The 10,609-nt window shown below is 39.4% G+C and overlaps 1 long non-coding RNA gene across 1 annotated transcript in view; it reads left to right on the top strand.

The window, feature by feature from the left end:
• Window positions 1-9,342, top strand: part of LOC120400289 — a 35,705-nt gene extending 26,363 nt beyond the window's left edge. Inside the window, exon 3 of the long non-coding RNA XR_005595684.1 lies at window positions 9,156-9,342. This is a non-coding gene — a long non-coding RNA (uncharacterized LOC120400289). The remainder of the gene's footprint in view (window positions 1-9,155) is intronic.
• Window positions 9,343-10,609: the final 1,267 nt, after the last annotated feature.

Raw genomic sequence — 10,609 nt, 5'->3', positions numbered from 1 at the left:
ACATCTCTATTACACATATCTAGGTACACTATTGGGATGTCTTGATGCAGTCTACTATACTGCAGAACATGTACTATGTATTGATGATTTCTTATGAGCTTCACCTATCAATTTTGAATTACTTTGCTTTTTCATGTCTTACAGCAGAACTCAAAACATCTTTGTGGTCAAAAGAACTCAGTGTTATAGTTTAATAGCCTATAAAATAAAGATGTGTGTACTAGTGCTCAAGTCTGGGGAACTTTGATTAGTGTTTTGTAACAAATAAATGAATCACTCCATTCCAAATTCTTGTAGCACATCAAGAAAGGGAGATGAAAAACATTCACTTATTCAAGAAGTGTGAAATTCACCTCTCTCTCTCTTCACAAGGCCTATGCACTCCTTAATACTGCTTACATTTTGGTTTGAGGGAGGAAGTGGTACTTAAGTGATGCATAAATCCTTGTGGTGGCCCTCTGCACAGGCATACCCAAAGCATATGTAGAGAGAGATTACACCATCAATAGATTTGTATATGTGCCTGATCACTTCTTCAAAAGAGACCAATTCACTATTAAAAATTTTGTTGCAATATTAATTTTAATAACTTTTTCATAGTGCAATAAGTGTAGATGGGGTGAAGTCTTGACCTCACTCAAATTAATGGCAAGATGTCCATCCGAACCAGGAGCCTGGATTTCACTGATTTGTATTTTTTAAAAGGAAAAACAAACTTTTCATACATTTCTGGTTCTAAATTAATTTCACCACTCAGGAAAAAGACCTGGGTTGTTCTTTGGTCATTGTGGACTGACCAACGTGCAGGGTCAATCACAAAAGGAAACAAAATACTAGGAAATATGAAAGAAGTTGATGAAGAATATTATAATGCCATTATATAAATTAGTGATATTCTCTCACCTGGAATCTATGTTCTACTCTGGTCATCCTTCTTCAAAAGTATATAGTAGAAAGAAACTGGAAACTAATACGATTACAGACATGGAAAGACTTCTAATGAAGAGAGATCACAGAGGCGAAAAGCTTAGTATGACTAAAAAAGGGATCAAACATTTATGTGGAAATGAGAACATCTACTGTTCCATCAGATAGGATAAAAATAATGACACAGGATATAAACGTGAATGTTTCAGTCATAAGCCAACTGATGGAGGGTTAGGAAGAAATGACCTCTATACAATTATCTATTTTGGGTTTCCTGTACTTTCTCTTGAAACATCTGATACCAGCCACTGTCTGAGACAGGATACCTGACTAGATGGACCACTCTTTTGATTTGATATGGAAATTCCTATGCCCGTAAGAAGGAAAGCTCCATAATGAGTTTCCAAGCTAACACAGATAAAGCAAAACACATGACAACCATCAGAAGAGTAAGGGTGTATATACAACACTGGTGAGGTGATTGGCATAAGTAGGATTCATTAAAGAAGTAGTAAGGGTGTATATACAACACTGGTGAGGTGATTGGCATAAGTAGGGTTCATTAAAGAAGTCAGCATTAAAGAGGGGCTTAGTGGCGGAGATAGTAGGCAATTTGCAGAAAAAATAGGTGGGGTGCTTCACCAAACATAGGGCTATAATCCTGCAATTGGTTGCACATGGGCAGATCCTTGCACCAGTACAGAGTGGCACTGAAGTCAATGGGGCATCTTTTAGGTGCAAGAGTCCACACAAGACAGACCATGAGGAGAACAAGAAGGCAAAGCCAAGAATGGCTAAAAAAGACAAAGGAATCTGTAAAGAGAGATAATTGGGAGAATCCATAGGAAATTATTTGGGGAACAGGAGGAACTGATAGAGAAGTACACAGGGAAGAGATTATGCAAAATTGTCCTTAAATAACTTATATAACTTATATAACTTCACACTAAAAATATATATCTACATAGAAATGAAAGGCCATGCTCAGGTCTGCCCATTTTCTCTTGGTTAGCATGAAGTGTTTTGTTTTGCTTTTTTTCCACTCAGAATAGTATTCTGTTACAAATGCTTCGGAACATGTGGTATTTCTAATGATGTTTTAGCTCCAAAAAGTGAGCAAATTGCTATTTTTGAACTGTCACTCCAGACAAAACAACTCTGACGCCGTAATTCAATCATGAGGCATCAAAGGCTGCTTACTTATAAACAATCACTGGAACTTGATATAAGGCAACCCTCTTATAAATTAGACTGATATTATCTCAATTTGAAATCAGACCACAGTGAGATGAGCTTGAAAATAACATGAATTCCCCTAACTATGAACTTAATTCTACAACAGGATTCACTAATGCAGACCCCAGTGCCTGCGCAGAGCCCCACTGAGTGCCTGTTAGTGGATCTCAGAGAAGACTTAGCTTTAAAAATATGGCCGTTTTTTTCCAGCTACTTAAGAAATCTGAAGGAACCAAATATTTTACTTGGCTGGAAAAGAAGAGAGATGCCTATTCTAATTTTGTGCTATAAATGTGATGATGGCTGTCTGTTTTTCATGTCACTAGATTGAATGGATATTTCATGTTTTCCACTGGGTTTATTCAACCAAAGCACTGGCAAATGTAATTTTATTGTGAAGTTCAAAAATTATTAAAAGTTGATTTTAAAAACTATTCCATCAAAGGATCTCCCACTATATGATTTATCACCAAGGCCCCGTAGCTCTGTGATTAATGTATATCTTTGGTGCATTTATTTATTTATTTGTCCGTTGCCAGTTTGTGACTGTTTCAAAAGTCATTTTAAATCTTGAACAGATCATTCCATGTTTATCTCAAATTTAAGGAACATTTTTTTAAACCGCAGCTTGATCAGAACATTACCCTCCAGTGGCTTGTATTCCCTAGAAGGTAGCTATTTTTAGATGACTACTGAGTCAAAACTACAACATTCTGTCTTTCATAATGAATGCAACTCTCTCAAGAACAATTTACATTAGAAGGTTCTACATATTCCATGATCTTGGAAGAAAGTAGGGGTGGGATTTTCAAAAGTCACCTAGACAATTTGGATCCCAAATTCCCAATTTTAGTGGAAACTCAGCATCCATATTCCTTAGATAGCACTGAAAATCTGCTTCTTATGATGTAGCCAATCTATTATTCTTTTGATTGGAGCTTTTTAAAATTACTTTATTATACTAACTTGACTTAGGGGGAACAAATTATTTTAGCATTAAATGCAAATTTAAACACACTAGTTAACCTTTGAAAGACTATAAAACAAATCGCTTACTCACATGAGAAGTCCTTATTCATGTGAGTAATCCCATTGAAGTAATTGGAACTTGCATCATAAATAAGGATTGTAGGATATGGCTCTCCGGAAGGAGAAAGTTACAGTGTTCACCTGTTTAAAGTGGCTCTAATCTTATATAAATATATATTAAAATATAACAGGTATGCAAGGACACTATGAATCAAACATGTTAGTCAGAACTGTCATCACGGCCTTCTCAGTCACAGCTTTCCATGTGGCATGTTTACAACTATTGTACGATGGTCATGTATTATGGTAATGGAGGCCATATAAGTACCTTGGAAAGACATTGCTCATGTAATTACAGTATATTTAGCTGATTTGTGCCTCTGATTGCCAGAAGCTGGGAGTGAATGACAGGGGATGGATCACTCAATGATTGCCTATTCTGTTAATTCCCTCTGAAGCACCTGGCATTGGCCACTGTCAGAAGACAGGGTACTGGGCTAGACGGACCATGATCTGACTCAGTATGGCCATTCTTATGCCTTGCTGCAGTACCCACAACAAAGCCAGTGCATTCTGTCACTGTGCAACAGCTACCATGGCAAAGAAAACACTTTTAAGCAGCATTGGCAATACAAATTCTTTGAGGTTAACCTCATTACAGGAGATTGAAGTAATCCAGTATGGAGGTTACAAAGGTATGAATATCTGTGTCAAGATCTACAGCAGAGAAGAATGGACAAAAAATACTTATAAGACATAAATTACACTATCCCCATTTGACCATATAGAAACTATGGCCTGGTCTACACTACGGGGGGGTCGAACTAAGGTACGCAAGTTCAGCTACGCGAATAGTGTAGCTGAACTCGAACTACCTTAGTTCGAACTACTCACCCGTCCAGACACCGCGGGATCGAAGTCCGCGGCTCCCCCGTCGACTCCGCCACCGCCGTTCACGGTGGTGGAGTTCCAGAGTCGACGGGAGCACGTTCAGAGTTCGAACTATCGCGTCTAGATTAGACACGATAGTTCGAACTCCGAGAAGTCGAACTCTACGCATCGACCCGGCAGGCAAGTGTAGACCTACCCTATGTTTATGGTATTCAAAACAGATATTTACTTTTGATACAATAATGTAGTGCTGAAAAAAGGCACCAGAATACTGTATTTTCCATGTCATATTTTATGGGCCAGATCCTCATCAATTAACATCAGGTGATGATCCGTCCCTTTAAATTTCCAGATGTATGCTTCCAAAACCCCTAGTGGTGTTTGGGTCAGAGGGCCTTGACATAGACATTGTTAGTGTCAGGTTGTATATGTTGAACTTCAGTGCCTCAGCATTTTAGGCAGAGTGAAAGGAAACCCCCTCCAGAGCTACCCAAGCCCCAAAGGGAAGATAATACTGAGGTTGATGAAGCCTGCTTATCCTGAGTAAAAAATGCATACATGGATTAAGAACCATCGCATAGGGAACAGCCTTGTTGCGCTGGACAACATGTCTGGCCTGTTTGTGGTAAATAGTATCTTCCACCAACTGAAATGTACCCCATCTCTCTCCCATATTTAAGAGTCACTTCTCTGGTCTGGCTCATTTCTAGCTGGCAGTGTGTCATATGTATATGTGATCTTGTAGAAAGCTTAATTGAAAAACTAGGAAAGCTGCCAATAAAATCCAGTGGAGTTTACCGATAAACCCAAAGTGATACAGCAGATCTGACCTATTTAACTCAACAGGTCTAGTTTACTTTTCACACTGCTTTCAATGTTACAGTTTGAATGAACACATTTGCTGGTTCCTGTTACCCAAACCACACGTTTCAATAAACACTTAATGGAGACAAATATCTGGCCACTGATTTCATGCCTTTAATTGGCTCTTAGTTTACAATTGCTGTTCAGATAATATGCAATTCTGCTGAGTCAGTACATTTATTGGAAACACTTGAACATACCTTTCAAAACGGATACATACAAGATGGGATTATTTTCCCCTCATAGATTACAAAAAGGAAAAGGCTTCATCATTTTGCACAAAGAAGCTAACATTTCTAGGGCTGATTAAATGACATTTGAATAAAATCAGTGCTGTACTAGATGTCTTTTGATTTACCTCTGTGTTTAATTAAAATTCTTGACTTCGCCTTAGACTTCAGAGGTCATGACAGATAATTCTTTTGATTTGCTGAAAGTTTGTATAAAACTTTCCATTATAATAAAGCCTTGTTCGTTCTCTCTTTCTCGCTCTCTCTTTCTCTCTCTCAAACTCTAACACACATACTCATACACACATACTTTTTTTTCTTGGTTTGTTTTACCAATGTGTTGCTGGCAGCTCACCATTATTGGCTCACCGATAGCTTTTTAGCTGTCACCAAATGTTTTTAAACTAGTGGGATGTAGTGGAAAATCTGGATGTATTATTAATGGCAGAATCAGCTACTGAGTAGACCTGTACATCATCTATTAACCATAACTAAATTAGTTCCCTTTACACTGATACTATGTAGTTGCACAGCAAGGACAGTACATTTTGGTTGTTTTGTTGTGGTTCATATACCTTATATTTTTGACTACTGCAGGAGTCCAGCCATCACTCTGGAATACATTTAATATTATGAAACATGCCTTTCTATAAGAAGGTTTACACAACCATGATTCCATGCTACTTGTTTCAAAAGAATCTGTAAGGACTGCTGGTCAACAAATGCATTTGGGAGGAAGGGAGCATCAAAATTATTCACAAATTCAGCAAACAGTTTCAGCTGACAAAAAAAAATGAAAAAGTCAAATTTTTAATTTCAACCATTTTGAGATGTAGCATTTTGACTTTTCATTTTGAAACAATGCATTTTGAAATTTAGCTAAAATATTTTAAAATAACCAAATAAGAATAGGGTGAAAAACACCCCCAAAAGATCAGAAACTAAATGAAAAAACATAATTTAGTGTTAAACAGAATATTTTGAGTGACTCAAAACAAAATGAAAAACTGAAGAAAAAAATTCATTTGGGGCTGAACTGAGATGAATTTTTTTATTATTATATTTTGGTTTTGCCCCTGCAGCCAATTAGTTCATTTTATCATCCATTTATCATTGTGTTATTTGGTGTTATGGTCAATTCATATGCTATTTCATATATAATCAATGTATGCTAAATAGATGTAACTGTATGATTATAGACGTATAAGCTTGACATGTATTCAGGTGTGATGTGTGTATTAAGTATAAAAGTAAAGTAGGGCTGGAATGCAAGGCCTATAGACTGAGGCCTGTCAGATTTTAGCTTAACCATACTAGGCCATAGGTGTAAGAAAGCTTGACATGAATGAATGACCTAGGAATAACCCTATGTCAATATAGTCACAGGATTACTGTAAAAGATGTGCCAATAGATGATGTTGCAGAAAACTAGATTGCAATAAACCACAGTGTATTATCCAAGACCACAAGACACCTGATTATAACGTCATGAAATGTCCTACCCTGACTGCAGGATACATGTTCTGCATAGACACTAAAGAGAATAAGAGGAACTGAGAAACAACTTATGAAAAATGGAGCACCCAAATATTCCTGGGTTATGGAAATGCAAATAAGGAAAAGAGGGTTGAAACCCTCATGTAAATGCATAAAGTATTAGGTTTGGTCAGAACAACAATAAAAAAGAGGTTCCCTAGTTGGGTAAAAGTGGGAAGACCCTAAGGGTATGTCTACACTATGAAATTAAATTGATTTTATAGAAGTCAATTTTTAGAAATCGATTTTATACAGTCGATTGTGTATGTCCCCACTAAGCGCATTAAGTCGGCGGAGTGCGTCCTCACTACCATGGCTAGCATCGACTTAGGGAGCGATGCACAGTTCCTGCAGTCTTCACCACCCATTGGAATTCTGGGTTAAGCTCCCAATGCCTGATGGAGCAAAAACATTGTCGCGGGTGGTTTTGGGTACATGTTGTCAGTCGCCCCTCCCTCCATGAAAGCAACAGTTGTCAATCGTTTCGCACCATTTTTCCTGGGTTACCCATGCAGATGCCATACCACGGCAAGCACGGAGCCCACTCAGCTCACCGTCACGCACTTTAAAAGCTCACTGGTGGTGTTTGCTGACTAGGTCAGACCTCAGCGCAACCAACATTCCCAGTGTTATTGTTGCTTGCTGTGTGCTCCATAAGATCTGTGAGAGTAAGGGGGAGATGTTTATGGTGGGGTGGGAGGTTGAGGCAAATCGCCTGGCGTCCAATTTTGAGCAGCCAGACACCAGGGCGATTAGAAGAGCACAGCAAGGCGTGCTGAGCATCAGAGAGGCTTTGAAAACCAGTTTCATGACTGGCCAGGCTATGGTGTGACACTTGTGTGTATTTCTCCTTGATGCAAACCCGCCCCCTTTGTTGATTTTAATTCCCTGTAAGCCAGCCACCCTCCCCCTTCGAAATAAAGTAACTATTGTTTTGAAACCATGCATTCTTTCTTTATTAATTAAAAAAATGAGATAACGGACAAGGTAGCCCGGGTGAGGTGGGGGAGGAGGGAAGGACACGGACACATTGCTTATTGTAGCCACACTAAAAATCAAACTGTTTGAATGACAGCCTTCTGTTGCTTGGGCCATCCCCTCGAGTGGAGTGGCTGGGTGCCCGGAGCCTCTCACCCACGTTCTTGGGCGTCTGGGTGAGGAGGCTATGGAACATGCGGAAGAGGATAGGTGGTTATACAGTGGATGCAACAGGGGTCTGTGCTCTTGCTGGCTTTCCTCAACATTGCGTCCTGCCTCCAGTCTTCGCGCTCACTTAATTCTTTCCTGGCCTCTGCCACTGAATGCTTCCATGCATTAAGCTGTGCCCTATCAGTGCAGGAGGACCGCATGAGCTCGGAAAACATGTCATCGCGAGTGTGTTTTCTTCACCTTCTAATCTGCGATAACCTCAGGGACGGAGACAGGGTGACCAGATAGTCAGTCTAAAAAATCAGGATGGAGGTGGGGGGTAATAGATGCCTGTTTAAGAAAAAGCCCCCAAAATCGGGACTGTCCCTATAAAATCAGGACATCTGGTCACCCTAGACGGAGATGATAGGGGGAGTGTAGAAACGTTCTACGCTCTATGTTTCTTGGGGGACTGCATGGTTACCTGTGCTGCTGAGTGCTGCTGAGTTCGCCATGCTGACCAAACAGGAAATTAAATTCAAAAGTTCCCGGAGCTTTTCCTGTGTACCTGGCTAGTGCATCGGAGTTCAAAGTGCTGTCCAGAGCGGTCACACTGGAGCACTCTGGGATAGCTCCCAGAGGCCAGTACCTTCGATTTGTGTCTGCACTACCCCAAATTCGACCCAGCAAGGTCAATTTTAGTGCTAATCCCCACATCGGAGGAGGAGTACAGAAGTCGATTTTAAGAGCCCTTTAAGTCGACGGAACGGGATTGGCTGTGTGGACGCATTCATTTTAAAATCGACCTAATGCAGCTAAATTCGACCTAACCCCATAGTGTAGACCAGGCCTAAGAGGCAATCCCACAGGACAATCCTTCGGGGAAACCCCAGCAGGAACCATTCCTCTATCGATGATTGTCTTTTGAAAGATCTATCAGACCCTAACAATCTCTTTAAGGATGTGAGTATGACTACAGTCTTAGTCATTGTATGAGTTTTTGTAGGATTTATATCTGCATGGGTAATTGTAACCTTACTTATTGCCTTCATAAAACTTGTACTACAGATAAGACTTTGTTCTTCTGATTGTGTCTGTGGTTTCTATCCTTGGTCTTCATATGCTTCTGGGGTCTCCAAATTTGAGAAAAGCATCATAGGTGATTTTCACTGTGTTGAGCTTAATACTCTAGCAACTGGAGCTGAACCCATGGTAGTTTAATACAAAATTACTACATTCAATTTAAATAAAACAGGCTACACCCCCCAAACCAAAAAGTCAATTATTCACTCAGTTCTCTCTGTCTCTCTCTAGAGTGCTGCTGAATGTACCGCCCAAGACTTTTTCTGCATGTAGCCTCCCTGAGAGTGCAGGATATTTCTGGGATCCTCCATCCACTCCTGCAGAACTACGCTCTCCATAACCACCACTTAAACATGTCTATGACTACAAAAGCCAGGACTTAGCCCATTCCTGGCAATATCTTAAAACAAGGAAAATATGCACTCCAAATAAAACCTGTAAGGAAAGAACACTTGTTTTCTTGCAGGCAATGATTCAACCTTTTCACCTTAAATTCAGGAAAAAAAATGGTAATTTATTTAATGTTTCTTTTCTCCCTTTTGGTTGCTCAAATTACACGCTCCCTCCTTAGGTATTAAAAGTGTGCAAATCTATCAAAGTAGGCTTCAGCATGTCTATGTCTGTCACTCAGTGCCGAAATAAATGCAGTGTATCCATTAAGTGTAGCTAATGAACACCAAACCAGGAACTTAATGGTGCTGTTTCTTGAAATTGCTAACTTAATAATAAAATAATAATAATAATTAATAATCAACTGCAGCAAAATGACTTTTCTGTTTCACTCTGCTTGCTTTACTTTCTGTGGGTGCAGATTTCATTCTACTTTATTCATATTCATCATAATTTAATTTCTTTGTGAGCTGGTTGGTTGCTGCTGGATATTACGTGGCAAGCACCCATGTTAAATCAAGTTCCACATTATGTGAGTTTGCCAAAGAAAGCATACAAAGGGGATCAATAATAATCATCCTCAGGGATCAGGGCCCAACTATGCTAACCACAGTACAAACCACTAAAACAAAGACCGTTCCTTCTCCAGACAGCTGACAGGCTGTGTTTAGGACAAGATGAAGCAGGTGGATAAACAGACAAATGGAGAGCGAAGGACGGTGTGCAGGGGTGGGAAGGTACCAGTGAAGAAAGCTATGTTTGTATATGAAACCAGTCTCAGTGATCAAACTAATCACAAGTGGTCACTACTTGCACTGAAACTAATTTTACTCCTAAATTTACTACTAATTTTAATCCATGAAATAGTGTTGTTCCTCTAGACAGTAATTAGTGAGTACCTCTGTGCATTCACCCAAAATATTCTGCCCCTTACATTAAATGGCTAAAAAAGATGAAAAAAGAAATCCTAGCAATAATTTGGGGGGAATCATGTAGTGAGCCTTATGAGCAGGACACATTGTTCACGTTGCACTTGGAACCAGGCAGGCAAGCCAGAAACACCTATCTGTTCAGTTCCAGCAAGAAGTTAAGAAAAGTATCAACTATTACTTAAAAAGTCTCCAATATCTTTTCTTAGGTTGTAATAGCAAGTTGTCAACAGCTATTACATTATGTCAGAATAAAAGTAAAAGAAAGAAAAGAGTAGAACAAACCTTTAAAAAATGGACCAACTAAAGCCCCCAAGAAATTTAGTATTTGAAGGAAATGCAGCAGGCGCTAAAAAAGTGGAAGCA

Source organism: Mauremys reevesii, linkage group 3 (genome assembly GCF_016161935.1).
Source record: "Mauremys reevesii isolate NIE-2019 linkage group 3, ASM1616193v1, whole genome shotgun sequence".
NCBI classification, from domain to species: Eukaryota; Metazoa; Chordata; order Testudines; family Geoemydidae; genus Mauremys; species Mauremys reevesii.
This window is presented reverse-complemented; position numbering and strand designations above follow the sequence as displayed.